The sequence below is a fragment of the Lygodium microphyllum genome, chromosome 5 (assembly GCF_053477565.2).
Source record: "Lygodium microphyllum isolate KBCC chromosome 5, Lygodium_microphyllum_v1.1.10, whole genome shotgun sequence".
NCBI classification, from domain to species: Eukaryota; Viridiplantae; Streptophyta; class Polypodiopsida; order Schizaeales; family Lygodiaceae; genus Lygodium; species Lygodium microphyllum.
The window spans coordinates 143,835,225-143,852,318 of NC_141139.1; the positions used below are offsets into that span (position 1 = coordinate 143,835,225).

The following is a 17,094-nucleotide window of genomic DNA, read 5'->3' on the forward strand; positions in this document are numbered from 1 at the left end:
TTCCACTGAAGAGTTGAAATTTCTCATAATCAAAGCCACTTTCCACAAGAAGTTCATCCCACAATGGCGGAAACACATCACCATCATGATGCATGCTCTATGTGGTGGACAGTTTCCTCTTCCTGTTGAAGCAGCATAAACTTGCATCTTGGTGGCAAACTATTTGGGGACAAACTGAAGAGCAGAAACAAAGAGAATGACCATCCATGGAAGATTTGGTATTCATTGAGAAGTTTCCAGACAACATCAAGTGGGAGATTGTGAAGAAGCTTCAAGAGTCTTGGTCTGTAGAGGTTCACAAAGACAAGAAGGAAAAGAGTTGGAATTTGTTCGTGGACGCTCAATAGCAAGATACATGGGATACTTGGTGTACTGATAATCTTCTATTTGTTCAATTAGCAACCCATTAGAAGTTGGTAGACAGAGTGTTTTTCACAATATACACTGTTGAAACCATCAGAAGCTGGCATTACTATGATGATGGCACCACCACCATGCTCAGACGTATGCATTTTGACACCTTTAGAATCGATACCTTCCCCTGTGCAGTGGCATGAAAGCAGAATTCAAGGACGTTGAAAAGAAAGAAGTAGAAGAAATGTTGGCAAGAGAGTCCTCCAGAGACTGAAGCCTTCTGTTAACCCTCTGTGGAGCACTAACAACATAGTGGAGCCACACCCCTGATGAATGACGCAATAAAAAGGCAAGCGTTAGAATGAGTCTAGAGGTACGTGAGAAGAGAGAAAGCAAAAATCAAGGCTGAGAGCGAGCTAGCCGCAGAAGCCGCCTTTGACGCCCTTGCGGAACTCTTTACAGAAGTCCCAATGGCACATCAAGCCCTTCCTCCTGCTGGAGGTCCACTTCCAAGCCAGATCCGTCCTGGAAATATTGATGACAGACCAGCGAATGTAGTCCCATTGCCAGTTTTTAAGGGAGAGTACAATGAAGACCCCAATCTTCATGTAGCAGAGTTTATGGTAGCATGTGTGGCTAACAATGCCAGAACCCCTGAGCATTGGTTAGCGATATTCCCCGCCACTTTCAAGGGCGCAGCGTTTCAGTGGTATGAGAGACAAGCAGCAGGAACTTTTGGCACATGGGACGACCTGAAGTTGGCCTTCCTCACTAAATTCAGGCGTGAAGGTTTTGAAGAACGGATGAGAGAGGAATTTATGAACCTAAGTCAGTCCTTTGGAGAAAGAGTAGAAGCTTATGTCTCAAGAATGGAATCCATCCTGAAGAGATGGACTAACCATAATCTAGATGATGGCATTCAGAAGGGGGTGTTTCTCAGAGGATTACAACCAGAAGTCCGTAAGTTTGTGGAGCTACAAAGACCAGCCACCCTGCAAGCTGCAACAGAAGGTGCAAGACTGTACGATGAAGTGGAAGTTAGATTGGCGATGAATACAGGAAGAGGAGTCCTACCTCCCCTGATGCCAGGAATGATGTATCCACCAAATGCAGTCCCAGGGACTGTTCCCTACCCCTACCAACAGATGCCCCCGGTATCACAGTACAGTGCACCAAATCCACAGTGGCCACAATCCATGCCTCAAATGATGGTTCAACCACAACATCAATGGTCCCAACCAATTTCCTCAATGCCAAATCAGCAGCAACAGTAGAACCCTATCAACTGGAGCCAACAGCCAACAGTTCAAACAGGAGCCCTGAATCAGAACCAGAATAGAGACCCCTCTGTACCAGCCCAACCTGTTTATGCAGTGATTACAGAGACTCCTCAAAACTCTCCTGCCAGTACGTTAGGAGGAGAAATCTTGAAGGATTATTTATCCAACTCAGTTGCAAACATAAAAAAAGAGTTGATGGATGTGATTACAGAACAACTACAGACGTTGAAAGTGAATACCGCGAGCATATCCAATGTTGCAGGAGCAGGAAGAGATGTGATGCGGTCAAATACTTGGTGTGGTAAGTGTCATCAAACAGGCCATTTAGCCACTGAATGTACACGAAAACCAACTATTCCTGGGGCCTTCTGTTCTTACTGTTTGCGGAAGAACCATACAGAGGACATTTGCTCTCTGAAGGAGATGCATGATAGGAGAAGGAAGGAAGAAGACACAAGATTTAACTTGTTGGAATCCAAAATGACAACACAAGATATTTGACCCAAGCCTAGAGAGTTTGGTCCTAATTTTGGACCTAGAAGATTTCATTCTCAGAGTTACAGAGGAAGACAGTCTGGCGGTGGTCAGAGATCAGAAGTGGAGTGTTACAGATGTGGAGAAAAGGGACACATCTCACCAAATTGTCCAAATCCCAGAAGGTCAGTGGATTACAAGCCCTTATACAGTCGATGCAAAGGAGAAGGCCACACTGCAAAAGACTGCCCAAGCCCAGCCCCAGTGAAAAACAGTGCTACTGATAGTCCAGCCAAGGCCCAAGAGCCTACCTCCAATTTAGTGGAATTGGAAGTTGCTGCCATCATGCGTGCAAAGCAGAAGGAACCACCTGTCCAGAAAGAAAATAACCCTCCTGCCAGAACAGTGAAGTTTAATCTTCCACCAGAAGAACAGAACAAAACAGAGCCTAACAGTGCCGTACAGAGCACTACAGTGCCACAGAGAGTTATAGAGACAATTACAGAGACAGGACCAAAGGTCCAGGATACAGAAGAGGAGGAAGTGCCACAAGTAGCAGAAGAAGTTCCCATAATTCCCCTGTTGGAAGAAAGAGGGAAAATGAAAATGGGTGTTGCTCCATTCCCTAATCGGTTAGAGAAGCCAGTGGATCCTATTAAGGAATACGGTCTGGTCAGAGATCTAGATACCTTTAAACCAAACCTTACATTCCGACAATTATTGATGTTGTCTCCCAGTTGCCGGAAAAGGTTCAAAAGTATACTGACAAGAAGACGTGGTTTAAGGATTGCTCCCTCAACAGCAACAAAATCCAACAAGGCTCTAGAGCCTGTAAAAGAAGTGGACGTGGCTAATGCTTTCCTAGATCCGGGTACTCCAGAGACGAGCGTGTGGATAGAAGGCTGCTTCATTGCAAACGCACTGATTGATGGTGGTTCATCAGTAAACATTATGACGGATGTGACAATGAAGGATCTAGGCCTACAAGGTGTGCAACCAACCCAATGGCTCATCAGACTAGCGGATCAGAGTAGAATCAAGCCTTTGGGCATTCTTCCATATGTGAAGACTACAGTGGCTGGAAAAGATTATTGGCTAACCTATCTGGTGGTGAAGCCAAACTCTTATGGTACATCCTATCCTCTGTTACTGGGTAGACCATGGCTTTTTGAAGCCGCAAGGACGGATTGGTTCAAAGGAACCTTGACCTTGGGTAGAGGACCCAACAAAGTGGTGCTGAAACTGTATGGTTCTCAAAAAGGACATGGATCCACCTCCTTGGAATTATCTTCTGACTCCCCTAATGAGGTTGCGGATGGAACATCAACAGACGAAGATGTTGTCAAACAGATCCTTCCCAAAAAAACAGTGGCACATTCCTTAACAGTGGATACTGTAAGCCGACTTCCAAAAGAGGCAAAGCCATTATCAATGGGTGAATACTTCTTGCCTGAACCAGGAATGACTTCTGAAATCACTTCTGATAGTGAGATAGAAGCATGGATGTACTGCTCTCCCTGTTACATGGCCATAACAGAAACAAAGACAGAGATAGGAGAGGAAACAGAGAATCTGTTCTTCTGTTACAGAGCTCCTACAGAAGCAGAAGCAGAAGCAGAAATAGAAGCAGAAGCAGAGACAGAAACCGAAGCAGAAATAGAAGCAAAGACAGAGACAGAAGAGGATGGATATGATATGGACGAAGAAGATTATGAAAGTGAGTCAGAAGAATTTATCCCACCTGAAGAGGATATATTTAAAGAAGAAGTTCCAGAAGCATCAGAAACAGACAACCTCATGCTATGGGACAGAATGGTGATGGTACCATTTGGTCTGGTAAATGGATCTTCTCATATGCAAAACCTGTATAAAAGATGGATTCAGAAGAACAATCCGTCTTTCAAGAGTGGCTCATGCCGTCCTAATCCATCCTTGCCAAAGAAAGATGATGATGATGCACCGTGCCAACAAGTACCAGTTCCACCAATCCAACAGGCATTAGAGGGTCCTTGTTATGTGACGTTCCTGGATGTATCATCAGAAGATGAGTCTTCAAGCCAGGACGTAATCAATCTCGAAACCAAATCCGAAACGGCTCTTATCCCATTTCAACATCTCAAGGAGCAACCTAAGTCTCCACCAAAAGAAGAAGTTGGTTCTAGTGGGACATCAAAAGAGGACACCACTCCCTTGAAGGAGACGGATCTGTATCCAGAAGCAGTCCGTGGAACCTTCATCCGTGAAGTAGAAGGCGAAAGGCAGTTAACCTTTGTGGATGCTGAAGGCACTGAACGCCACTTGAAGGTGGGTAGCAGCCTCCCAGAAGAGGAGTTGTCAACCTTGTACAACTTGTTGAAAGAAAATTTGGACGTGTTTGCATGGTCCTACAAAGACCTAAAGGGGATTGATCCCACAATATGTCAACATCATATTGACTTGGAGCCTGATGCCAAGCCAGTACGGCAGCGACAGAGGCGAATGAACCCGAATTATTCCACCTTGGTGAAAGCGGAGCTGTTGAAGCTTGTGGAAGCCGAGTTCATTTATCCAGTGGCAAATAGTGAATGGGTTTCACCCATCGTGGTTGTACCCAAGAAGAATGAAAAATTGCGAATATGTGTGGATTTCCGAAAGCTTAATTTCAAAACAAAGAAGGATCACTTTCCTATCCCTTTCACAGACCAACTGTTGGACACAGTGGCAAGACATGAGCTTTATTCTCTTCTGGATGGATTCAGTGGATACAACCAAGTCCAAATCGCAGAAGAAGACCAGTCCAAAACAACCTTCACCACAGAATGGGGGACCTACGCTTACCGGGTGATGCCATTTGGGCTTTGCAATGCCCCTGCTACTTTCCAACGAGTCATGATGGCCGCATTTCAAAATCATCTGCATGACTTTATCGAGGTATATTTGGATGACTTCTGTGTCTATAGTTTGATCCATGAACACTGGGGACATTTGGAGCAATGCTTTGATCGATGCCGGGAGTATGGGGTTTCCCTCAACCCCGATAAATGCATCTTTGGGGTCTCTTCTGGAGTTCTGTTGGGCCACATTGTCTCTGCACAAGGAATATCAACAGACCCTGCAAAGATTGAAAAGATCGCAGCTCTGACAGCACCCACCAACCTCAAACAGTTGAGGGGATTCCTAGGCCATGTGGGTTACTACAGACGGTTTATAGCCCATTTTGCGACTAAGGCAACCTCCTTGCACAAGCTTCTGAGGAAAGATGTAGAGTTTACTTGGACAGAAGAATGTGACAAAGCCTTTCACACTCTGAAGCAGTGTTTGATAGAGGCACCCATTATGCAACCTCCTGATTGGATGAAAGAGTTCCATGTACACACTGATGCATCAATTGAAGGTTTAGGTGCTGTCCTCTGCCAAAAGGGCTCCTCGAAGTTGGATCAACCGATCTATTATGCAAGCCAGAAAGTCACTGATAGGGAATGGAACTATACAGTGACAGAGCTGGAGTGCTTGACAATGGTGTTTGCCCTGGAGAAGTTCCGCCACTACCTCCTATCCACCCACTTTAAATTTTATGTGGATCATGAGGCCCTGTCCTTCTTGATGAACAAAGCAGATGTGAAAGGACGAATGATGAGATGGCTCCTTTTATTCCAGGAGTTCGACTTTGAGGTGATTACTAAGCCTGGTCGTTCCCATGTTCTGGCTGATCATTTGTCGCGTATCCCACAAACTGCAGACGAGGAGCAGGATGATCCAGACCTCCCTGATGCTTCCCTATTCTTGGTAGAAACTGTAACTCCCTGGTATGCAGACATTGCCAATCTGCTGGCAACCCAACAGTACCCTCCTGGTATTTCTAGTCGGGAAAGGAAGAAGCTCATGCTAGAATCAGTCTCCTACACCCTGTTAGGCGGTGCACTATACAAGAAAGGCAAAGATGAAGTGCTCCGAAGATGTGTTGCAGGAGAAGAGATTGGGATTGTTCTGAAGGCTTGCCACGACGAGCCATGTGGAGGTCACTTTGCAGGAGAAGCTACAGCCAGGAAGGCTTTGCTAGCAGGATATTGGTGGCCTACCATTCATAAGGATGCCTATGATTACTGTAAAAGATGTGATGCTTGTCAAAGAATGGGGAAACCCACGAAGACAAGTGCCATGCCACTGCAACCTATCCTTCCGTTGAAGCCGTTTGAGAAGTGGGGCATCGACTTCGTAGGTCCGATCGATCCTCCTACCAGAAGGAAACAGAACCGATACATCCTTGTATGTACGGATTATGTTACAAAGTGGTGTGAAGCTAAAGCCCTAAAGCGGGACGATGGTAACAGCGTGGCCCTGTTCATGTACGAGAATATCATCACCCGTTTTGGTAGTCCCTTAGAGCTGGTAAGTGACAGAGGCACTCATTTCCTCAACAAAGTCATGGAAGAGTTGACAGAGTTGTATAAGATCCACCATCGTAAGTCCACTCCTTATTACCCCAGAGCCAACGGCCAATTCGAAGTCACGAATCGCATCCTTTGCTCGATTCTGACAAGGACGATTGCCGCACATCGTCGTGATTGGGACGATCGACTTACAGAAGCCCTCTGGGCGTATAGAACATCCCATAAAGCAGCAACAGGACAGACACCCTTCTAGCTGGTGTATGGAACAGAAGCCGTTTTTCCGGTTGAATTGGAACTACCCTCTTTGAGAGTGGCTATCAAAGAGCGTTTGGGGGATGATGATTCACTGCAACGTCGTCTCCTGCACCTGGAATGTTTGGACGAAATTCGTAGGATGGCTCTACAGTGCATGGAAGCCACGCAAGCTCGACGTAAGGCTTACCATGATAGCTTCATCAAGCACAAGGAGTTCAAAGAAGGTGATTTGGTCCTAGCCTATGATTCACGCTTTGGCAAGTTTCCTGGCAAGCTCCAACAGCGGTGGATGGGCCCCTATAAGGTACTTGCAGTCAATCCTAATGGCTTTGTCCAAGTGCAGACCGTTGATGCCTTTGATGATCCCTTTCTGATCAATGGATATCGCCTGAAGAAGTACTTCCCTCCTTGGGAATCTTGACAATTACGGTCACTTGATCCTCTCTCTTATTGGCGCGGCACTGTACTTCTTATGCTGCTACTTCTGATAGCCGTTCTTCAACCACTTCTGATGAGGTGGACGCAACCCTCTGTCCCCTCAAAACCCCCTTTCAGCCTTGATCTCTTATCCTCTATTTTCCACTAGCATCAGTGGCAAGGTGGGTTCTGACAAATGGTCTTTCTACCATTCCCTTGCTCAATTTACAGAAAAAAAAAGGAGGAAAAAAAAAACAAAACAAAACATATCGGTCATGGGAGAAAAGGACTTAGGTCCCTGTCATGCCTACCTATTCTTTGAGAAAAGGTGGAAACACCCTCAGGAATAGGGGAAAATAAAGAAGAAAAAAAAAAACTGTTATGAGAAAAAAGGAAGCAATTCCCTGTCATAGCAGGCCTCGTTTCAGGAAAAGGTGGTAAACACCCTTGGGCGAGAAGCTGGCTGTGAAAAAAGGTGGTAACACCCAGCAGTCCAGAAAGTGGATTCATTAATTGATATCCCTAGGATCCAATTCCGAAGCTACCTCCCTTGGTACGCTATGTCCTGGGTCTCTTTGCAAAGTGACTACCTGTCCTCTAGCAGACAACATGTTCCTATCCAATACAATATTCGATTTGATGGCTACCTCCCTGGGTACGCCTCTTCAACAACTGATGACGCGATCTTCATCGACAACTCCTTGAGTGACGTGAGCTTTCATCCTAACCGGATGGGGAAGTAAGTATGGGTTGCCCTCTGTAATTATCAACAAAGAGTGAGACAGAGGGTGGGTCGAGAGACCAGTTTTTTCCCTTCAAATCAAATGAGAGGTGAGAAGTGGGAATGAAATGTTGCACGCACGGGATGGGCCTCTCAATGCACAAAGCACGATTTGTTTCTGTGCACTGCACTATAAGGCTCCCTGGCCTTCCTTCTTGCACCCTATGCCGGCACAGGGTGGGATGTACAGTTGCACCATCAAATGTGCACAAGGCATACAATCTTTGCACAAGTGACTGTGAGGATTACATCAACGGGTTTCAGGAAAAGGCTGCCCTCTTGTATCTATCAACAGAGCGTGAGACAGAGGGTGGGATGAGTGTGACTGGAGTTTCTTCAATCAAATATCGAGAGGTGAGATTGAGGGACGTTACGACACTTGGAGTCAAGTATGTTCCCGTTTCCCTATGCACCCACGGGATGGGTCTTTGCCGTCATCACAAGACACGCCACCCTGTTCTATACACTGCACTGTAAGGCTCCCTTGCCTTCCTCCTTGCACTAATGCCAGACGGGTTGGACGCACTAATGCACCATCAACTGTGCACCCTGGCGTACTCTTTCTGCACCATTCCCCCTTGTTGATTCCTCAACCGAGTATGAGATATGGGTTTTTAATCATTATTCCTCAAGTGATATCAGTCATGGGGCGAGTGACTGTTCTTTCATTTCAATTGAGTGATTGTGAGTTGAGTGTAGTATCCCTCATCATCATCGACGGATTTCCTGCGATTCCTTCAACCAGCTACCTCCCTGGGTGCTGCTGCGTGGTCCCTGCCATGACGAACGTGTGCCGAGAAGATGCCTTGGTACCTCCAGACGCCGACAACAACACTGGACGTGCCATCGACACTCACTCTTACTTTGATCCTCAACAAAATGGGCCAAGTTTTTCTAACCCTACAACTTTTGTTTCTCAGTGCTGGTCATGTTTTAAGTGTGGGGACGTTAGTGGATGGTCCGTGGCGTGGTCCTAGGTCCCTGTTGCTCGGTTAACCCTATCCGTTAAGGTCTTAAGTGTGGGGACGCGTCCCTGCGCGTCTACATTGTATATCTTCTGCATATGCCTTAACCTGTTCATGCATGTATGCCATGCTTCGTTGTTACCTTGATGGGGTCCTTTCCCACCCACTCGTTTATGTTTCACCCACCCTTGGGGCTGTTCCCCTGCAGTTTTCCTTCATTCCCTGCTTTTGAGGTCCTGCCATGTGAATGCACCCTACGTTCACCAAAATCCCAATCCAACCTTATAGCCCTGTTCCTCCCTTTGAATTGACCATTTTTTCTTTTTACCTACCCTTATTTTGGTGCACGGTTTTTGAGTTATTAATTTTTGAATCATTTTGTGCAATTTAGCCGGTTTTCCATGTGAACGCGCTTTTCTTGCTTCGGAACCATGCTCTGACGTTATAGCCCTGACCACACTTTTTACCTGACATTTTTCCTTTTTATTCCGCATCCTTCCGATACACGGTTTGTCCGTTATTAAATTTTCGGGTTTTTTTACGACCTTTTTCGTGTGTATTTTTGACGTTTTTCCATGTGAACCTGCCCTATTTGCATCAGACTTCCAATTTGATTTGACAACCGTGTCCCTTGTGCCTTCCTCCACCTTTTTCCTTTTTCCTCCTCCCTTTTTCGACTTTTGGATTTTTTATTATTCATTTTTCAATGCGTTTTCGGGCGTATTTTTGGAGTTTTTTGCATGTGAACCCTCCTACTTGCACCAGAACTGCGGTTTAACGTGATACCCCTGTGCCAATCCTTTTTGTGGACATTTTTCCTTCATACTGCATGTCATTCCGGTGAACGCTTCGTCCGATATTAAATTTCGATCCCATTTTCGGGTTTGTTTTTTGGGTTTTTCCCATGTGAACGCGTCTTATCTCCATCGGAATTATGTTTTGGTGAGATAGGATTGTCGGGCACATCTTTTTGCACAGTTTTTTTTTTTTGCACCTCATTCCGATGCATGGATTTTTCGATATTAATTTTTAAATTGCGTTTTTTGTTCATTTTTTGTGTTTTTTGCACGTGACCGCCCTTTACCCCTCCCGAAATCTCCGTCATATATTTTTCTTGTTTTCTCCATGTCGTCCTGCCCACTCTTTGTTTTTACGCTATTTCGTTTTGACGTCCGGATTGGGAGTTATTAATTTTTCTTTATTTTTATGTGTATTTGCGCGTCTGTCTTGCGCGTGAACGCGCCCTTTTTCGATTTTACGTATCTCCACGCGCCCCGGTCGTGTCCACATGACCCGTCCCGTCGTCCCAGCGCCATTTCAATCCCGTCATGGCAAATTTTTTAACCCCGCCCCGCGCATGTGCGCGGGACGGGGGTACGGGCCCATTTTCCCCCACCCCCTACCCTTTTGACCCTACCCACCCCATGACCCCCTTTCCCCTACCCTTCCCCCGGGCACCCCTTGGGCACCCCCCATAGGTACCCCTGCCCATCCCCCGGGCGCCCGCTGCCCATCCCCCCCAATGGGCGCCCTTTCCTACCCACACCCTTCCCTATCCCCCATCCCACCCTTCTCTCTCCCCGCCCCTTCCCCACCTAACTACCTCTCCCTCTCCCTTCCCTGCGTGACGTGCCCGCCTTCCCTTTCCACCTCCATCTCCTTCACCCTTCCCATTCTCCTCTCCCTTTCTCCTCCCACCTTCCTCCTCCCCTCTTCTCCCTCCATCTTCTTTTTCCCTCTCCTCCTCTTCTTCTCCCTCCCTACTCTCCCGCCTGCTCTTCATCCTCTTCTCCTCCTTCTCTCCTCCCTCATGCCTGAGCCTTCCCCTCCTCGCCCGCCTCCCTCCTCCACGCCATCTTCCCCACCTCCTCGCCCGCCTCCCTCCTCCACGCCATCTTCCCCACCTCCTCGCCCGCCTCCCTCCTCCACGCCATCTCCCCACCTCCTCCCTGCCTCCCTAACGCGACGCTCCCTCTTCCTCGGCCAGCCCTGCCCCGCGCCGTCCTCGCCGTCGGAGCCCTGCTCCTGCCGCTTGTGGCCCTCGTAGCCGCCGACTGCTGCCTTCCTCGCTGACGTGGAGCTCTCCGTGCCTACCTCCCGCGCCACTGTAGTCGTCTGGTGGACGCCGCCACCGCTGTCGCGCCGCCTCCCCCGTCCCCTGCCCTGGTCGCCTGTGGCCGCCGCCTTCGTCGCAGGCCGCCCCGCCAGCAGACGCCGCGCCGCCGCTCCTCGGCCGTGCCGCCGCCACCGTCCTCCTCGCCCGCCTCTCCTCCTTCCCCACCACCCACCTCCCACCACCTCCTCCTACTCTAACCACACCTAGGTTAGTTCCTAACCTTGGTTTAATTACTACTAACCTAAGTTCAGTTAGGTTCCCCATTAACTTAACTTAAGTTAAAAATTAACCCTAACCTAGTTAACTCACACTAACCCTAGTTAGTTAAACCTCCCACTAACCTAACCCCACCCACTAACCACCAAACCCTAGTTAGTTTACTAACCCTAGTTAGGTTACTCTAACCCTAAGTTAGTTACACTAACCTTACCCTAGTTAAACTAACTGTAGCCTAGTTGACTAACCTACCCTGACTAACCTAACGTGACTAACCTAACCTGACTTGACTTCCTGTGACTAACCTAACTTACCCACACTAACCAGACTTAACTGACTTCTTTCTAATTGACTTATCTGATTAACATGATTTATGTGATTTAATTAATTTCTAACTTAATTTTTCCATAAAAAAATTCAAAAAAATTTCTCGAAATTCCTTTTGCTTTTTGCCAATTTTTGGGAGTTTGTCCGCTGGAAATTACTCACCCTAAAATTTCTGAAAATTACATATTTCCACATTTAACCCCCAAATTGCCAATAAATGTAGAAAATTCATTTAAAAATAGTACAAAATTCTAAAAAAATTCTAAACAATTCTCAAAAATTTCTCTAACCTCCCTTGATCATTTTCCATCTATTCAACCATAAATAATCACAACTTCACACCAAAATAAAAATAAAAATAATAATAAAACATAAAAATAAAAATTAAAAACCAAACAAAAATCAAATCCACACATCCGCTAAGGTGTTGTCTTTGTTGTTTCAATAGTGATCTTTACTTTTTCCTTACTGGATTCACTTCTTTTGGGAGCCTCTTTCGTGCGCATTTCTGCATTACATACACACCCCTTCCAGGTATTTATTTTATGTGCTTTAATTATTTTCATTTTTCCCTTAATCACCAATTAATTGTTCAAATGAACCCTTTAATTCACCCCCAGTTTCCATGCGCATTCGTGCTCAACACACACATTTTTTTAAATTAAAATAAACCCGCCGTTCACTTAGCACGCGCTACGTGCGCTAAAGAGGCACTTTAATTTTTTATTAAAATGAACCAGCCGTCACAAGAGCACGCGCTGGCAAAAAAGCGCTCCACATCACCTTAATTTGTAATCAATGAATTGCATTTAGAGACCCAGTCGGGAATCGAAGTCCGGGAATCGAATAATTGCACCGCTTCACCTAATAATTGATAATTTAATTTATAATAAGGAACCGCCGTTTTCTTGCTAAGGTTTATCACCTAATAAAAATTCACCCATTTTTAATAATTTATTAAAATCAACCCTTCATTAAATTAATTCCCCCCTCATTGCACTTACTTCCTCTTTTTAATGAACCGTTTCGTGGGATGGGTATGCGCAGTTCTTAGTATTATTTTCCATGGTCCAGTCTTGGTTTATCACAGATATAGTTTTGCTATGTGTCGAATGTGGTCTTATTTTGGTTTCCTGTCTTAGTTACGGTTATGGGTACAGTATGCAGTTTTTTTTCTTTTGTTGCCTGATACGGGGTTCTGGGTGTTTGTCTGATGCATCGCATGAAGCTTTCAGTCGCATTTGTCTCAAGATCATGTCAAATTTTTTCTAGGATGTGGTTTGCTTGGGGTTAGTTGGTCGTGTTACGTTTTATTGGTTGTTCTCTTATCCTTGGTTTTTGTCTGTTGCTTTGCAGGCATTCTCCTTGATTGTCTGTGTTTGTGGTGTGTGTGTAACCATCTGAATGGCGCCTTCTCATGCTCCTCCCCCTATCCAGTACGTCCCACTAGTTAGTAGGGATTACTCTTCCCTACTTACTTTTGAGCCTCTCACGAAGGCGGGACTTGCTGCTTTTGTGGCCACTCCTTTTCCATTGCTTCCAGAGGATCGGTCGTTATGTGATGAGTTCCTGGCCTCTTACAGCAAGAAGACAGGCGTAGTCCAGGGCATGTCTATGACTTTGACATCTCGAGGCTTAGGGAAGGCTCTGTCTCTTCCCTTCAAAGGTGAACCTTTTGTGACCACTCGTCAGCTCTTCTCTAATGAAGAGATTCTCAAGCTGTTGCAGAAGCAGACAAGGGAAATCCTCGATGTTAAGAAGGTGATAAACTCTTCAGGAGTTTCCTTTTCTATGATCACTGATCCCGTATGGAAGACGATGTGTCAGTTCCTTCAGGACAGATTTATGCCTGCCAAAACGCCATCCCATTATTTGTCCAAAGAGCTTTTCACAGCTTTCAGGATGGTGCTGAAAGGAGTTGCTATTGATTGGAGCACTTACCTCCTCACTAAAATGGATCAGCATTTTGTTAAAGTCACCCGGGGTAATGTTACCAATGTCACATATGGATCATATTTGTCTGCCTTCTTGACCTATTCAGGTTTACAGAAGACTGTGCCTCCACCTCCTCCATCAGATCCAGTACCTCCTCCTCCACCTTCAGAAGAGTCAGAACCCATTGACATAGAGGATGATGATTCTCCGCCTCCCCTGGTCATCCAGCGCAAACGCTTGAAGAGGGTAGCGGATAAAGCCCCTTCTGTACTTCCCTCAGTGCCTATCCTTGCTACCTCTGGCAGTGAACTCCCTGGGTATCTCACTTGTAATAACCTGTTCTAAGCACATCGAGAAGGATCCTTAGAGATCTCAGTTCCTTCCCTGAACAGTCTCATCTCAGGAGATGCCATTCCTTTCCTCTGCAAGGATATTCAAAGTTCCATTGAGTTGTTAGTGACAGCTTGTGTTCAACAGCTGTACGCATCTTTCTATGAAGAGCTCATGCAGTCCAAAGACCAGTTGCATAAGGCAACATCTGAGTTAGCTTCTGCTAAGGATACCCTAGCAGATTTATTTAAGCAAATGGAACAACAAACCCAACTGGTTGCCACCCAAAGTGATGAGATTTCTTCTTTGAAGACCCAGTTATTCGAGGCTCAATCCCAGGTTACTAGCCTTTCAGCAGAGAAGGAGAGGATGTCCAGAGAAGCGACGGAATTCCATGCTATCTTAGATGACAAACTGTTAGCTTTACAGATGGCTAATGACACAGTGGCCAACCAAGCCTCCCAAATCCAACAGTTGCAAGATCAGCTTGCAAAGTCCCGCTCTGTTCCTCCAAGCCCTCATGTTCCATTGATTCCTTCTCTTTCACAGCAGGACTTGGCTGCTCTTCAGAGACAGGCTACTTTGTGCCCTCTATTCCAATATAAAGTGGAAAGATTGCAGTCCAGAATGGACTTGTTATGGTCTACCTTTGAACAGTTTCAGGAATATGTCTTACCAGACCATTCTTTCTTTGTCCACTACCACTTACAGAAGTTGGTCTTCTACATGAAGCTTTCCACGATGGATTTATCTTTTCCAGAGGATGGCTGGAGTGGGGCTTGGTCTGCTGAGTTGTTGACAGAGGTAGTCAGAATGGTCTTTGAAGATTCTGTCACACCAGATACCATGTTGATGTCATACATGTATCTCCGAGGAGATTTGTTAATTCCAGATGAGGTAGATATGGCATGGTATGTGGGGGATGTGGTCTTACAGGCTGTTTTATATGTCAATCATTTGGAGTTGCGCATAGCTGACATGTTCCAAAGTTATTCCTCCAAAGTAGCTGATTGTCAGGATAATTCGTGGCATCCCATGATTGATTCGGTGGTCCTAAATCAAAGACAAAACACAGCTCCTACCTTTGCCCAGAGTACTAACCAACTGAGGATGGATCTCTTAACCTATCTTTCCAAACATAATCCATTTGATGCTACCTTCTTTGATGCCTATCATAGACGATCTCTCTTAGGACCTTCTGTTCCTACCCTCCTCTATTACCAATAAATGGCTCATCTCTATGCTATATATCTTTCCCTTTGTCAGTCTAATTCCACAATAATTTCACCCCTTCTTTTCCAACCTTCATCTTTCCCTCAAATTCCCATTTTCACTTATTGTTCCTTTATTGAGGATAGGGTATTTTCCCCTTCTCCACCCTGTCATTCTCCCTCCATTAATGTACCCTCCATATTTCCTATTTATCAGTTAACACCATTCCTTAGTGATTCCTTACAAATTTCTGCCACTCCTTCTTTAACATTTTCTTCCTTTTATGATTTTTCCTATCCTTCCCTACATCCACTTTCCCTTATTCCACTACCCTCTCCTAACACTTCCATATCTCAACCACCTCAGTTGGTTAGTGACTGTGACGGGTTTGATAATCAGATTTCCAGAAGAAGGGGATGGAGTTCGGATGATTGTCTTATAGGACCGCATATTAATTGGCCAGTAATTCCAGGAGAATGGACAGCTTCCAGTCAAGCTTATCAGAATTATGTTCATTTTGCCCAGCAGTATTCCCAGTCTGCCGATCCCTCAGTGAGATTAACTGCTCACTTTGCTTGGTACCTGGCGTATATGCATAGGCACTCTCATAATGATTCCAAGCCTATTCCAAAGTTATGCATGAATGTCAATGTTAGCATTGATTCCCAACAGTTGGAGATATTGTATTTTCATGCCCTCTGTTTGCCTAGCAGATACCTGGTCCTGTTGGAAAGGATGTGCTGTCTCCAATTTTTTCAAAATCCTCCCAAAAACTTTGTAGATGAATCCTTATCTATGGATCGATTCCGACAGCATCAATCTTTTAAGAGGGATCATCTTCATTGATACCTTTCCAATGTATGGTGGAAGCTTTTAATGCAAAACTCTCTTTTTGAAGGAGTCATTCAGATGGTTGTGTTGTGTATTAGTGTTTGTGTTGTGAGTTCATTTATGTAAAACGAATGTGGTGGTTTCCTATTGGATTTCGTGTACGAGCTACGTTTTGGAGAATTGTGGTGATGGGGTCGTGGTTGGAGAGTTGAAGCTGATGCTGATGAAGAAGAAGCCAACTCTTATATCCTTTATAAATTTGTTGTGATTTTTAGTTTGATAAGAGGTGTTAATGTATAAAGGGTTTTCCTTTCTTTGTATTTTTATATCAGAAACAGGTTATAAGTTGGGGTCGTGGTGGATGGATTTTTTTTGAAAAGATATTGACGATCAAAGTTGAGCTTTTCCCTGAACTTGTATTCCCTTTTTCCTGGGTCGCGAGGGCGCTTCCTTATTAAGTGTGGGGATATGTTGAGTGTTGAAATGACTTGTTTTTTGGCTGATTTTTGTTGTTTTTGAGAGCTGAATGGTTGATTTTATGAGATGATTGATTGATTTAGAAGTGGTTTGAGAGTGTTTTAGATGATAAGGATTGTGTTTTGGAAGTTCATGATGTTTATTGGTGGTTCTGTGATGTTTTGATAGGTTCTGTATACCTTCTGTTTTGCTCTGTTTTGCTTTGTTTTGTTCTGATTATCTTCTGTAGGGAGGGATGGAGTATTGATTGATGAAGATTTAGATCTTGTGAAAGCTTATTGAATGGTTTGTGAGAGTTTGGAATGATTTGAGAATGAGTTATGAGGTTTTGATGACCTTCTGTAGGTCTTCTGTAGAGCTTCTGCTTCTGTTCTGTTTCTGTTGTGTTCTGTACTGTAGCTGTTCTAGTACTGTTCTGTAGACTGTTCTGTATGCTTCTGTAAGTGTTATGTGGAATGTATGTGTGACTTTGGGAAAGTTTTCTAGCCTTGGAAAGAGGTGAATACAAGTGTAAAAGAGCTGAAAGAAGTGGAAGAAGTAGCTGCCAAAGACTCAAGTGAAGACTAGAGTGAAGTGACAGTAGTGAGCTATGAAAGGACACTGTAGTGGCTCTGGTGAATCTTCATATCAGACATACCTCTTGGAAGGGGTATCCACGACCTAAGAGTGATTATTGAGAGTGATTTTGAGAGATTGTAGTGATGATATGATGTATTATTGATGGAGAGAGAGAGAGAGAGTCAGAGATAGCCAA

The 17,094-nt window shown here is 45.0% G+C and overlaps 1 non-coding gene across 1 annotated transcript; it reads left to right on the forward strand.

Moving 5' to 3' along the window:
• The first annotated feature begins 16,212 nt into the window (after nt 1-16,212).
• Nucleotides 16,213-16,280, forward strand: LOC148036487 (small nucleolar RNA SNORD36). Its single transcript, XR_015691057.1, has one exon. It is a non-coding gene; the product is annotated as a small nucleolar RNA SNORD36 (small nucleolar RNA).
• The last annotated feature ends 814 nt before the right edge of the window (nt 16,281-17,094 follow it).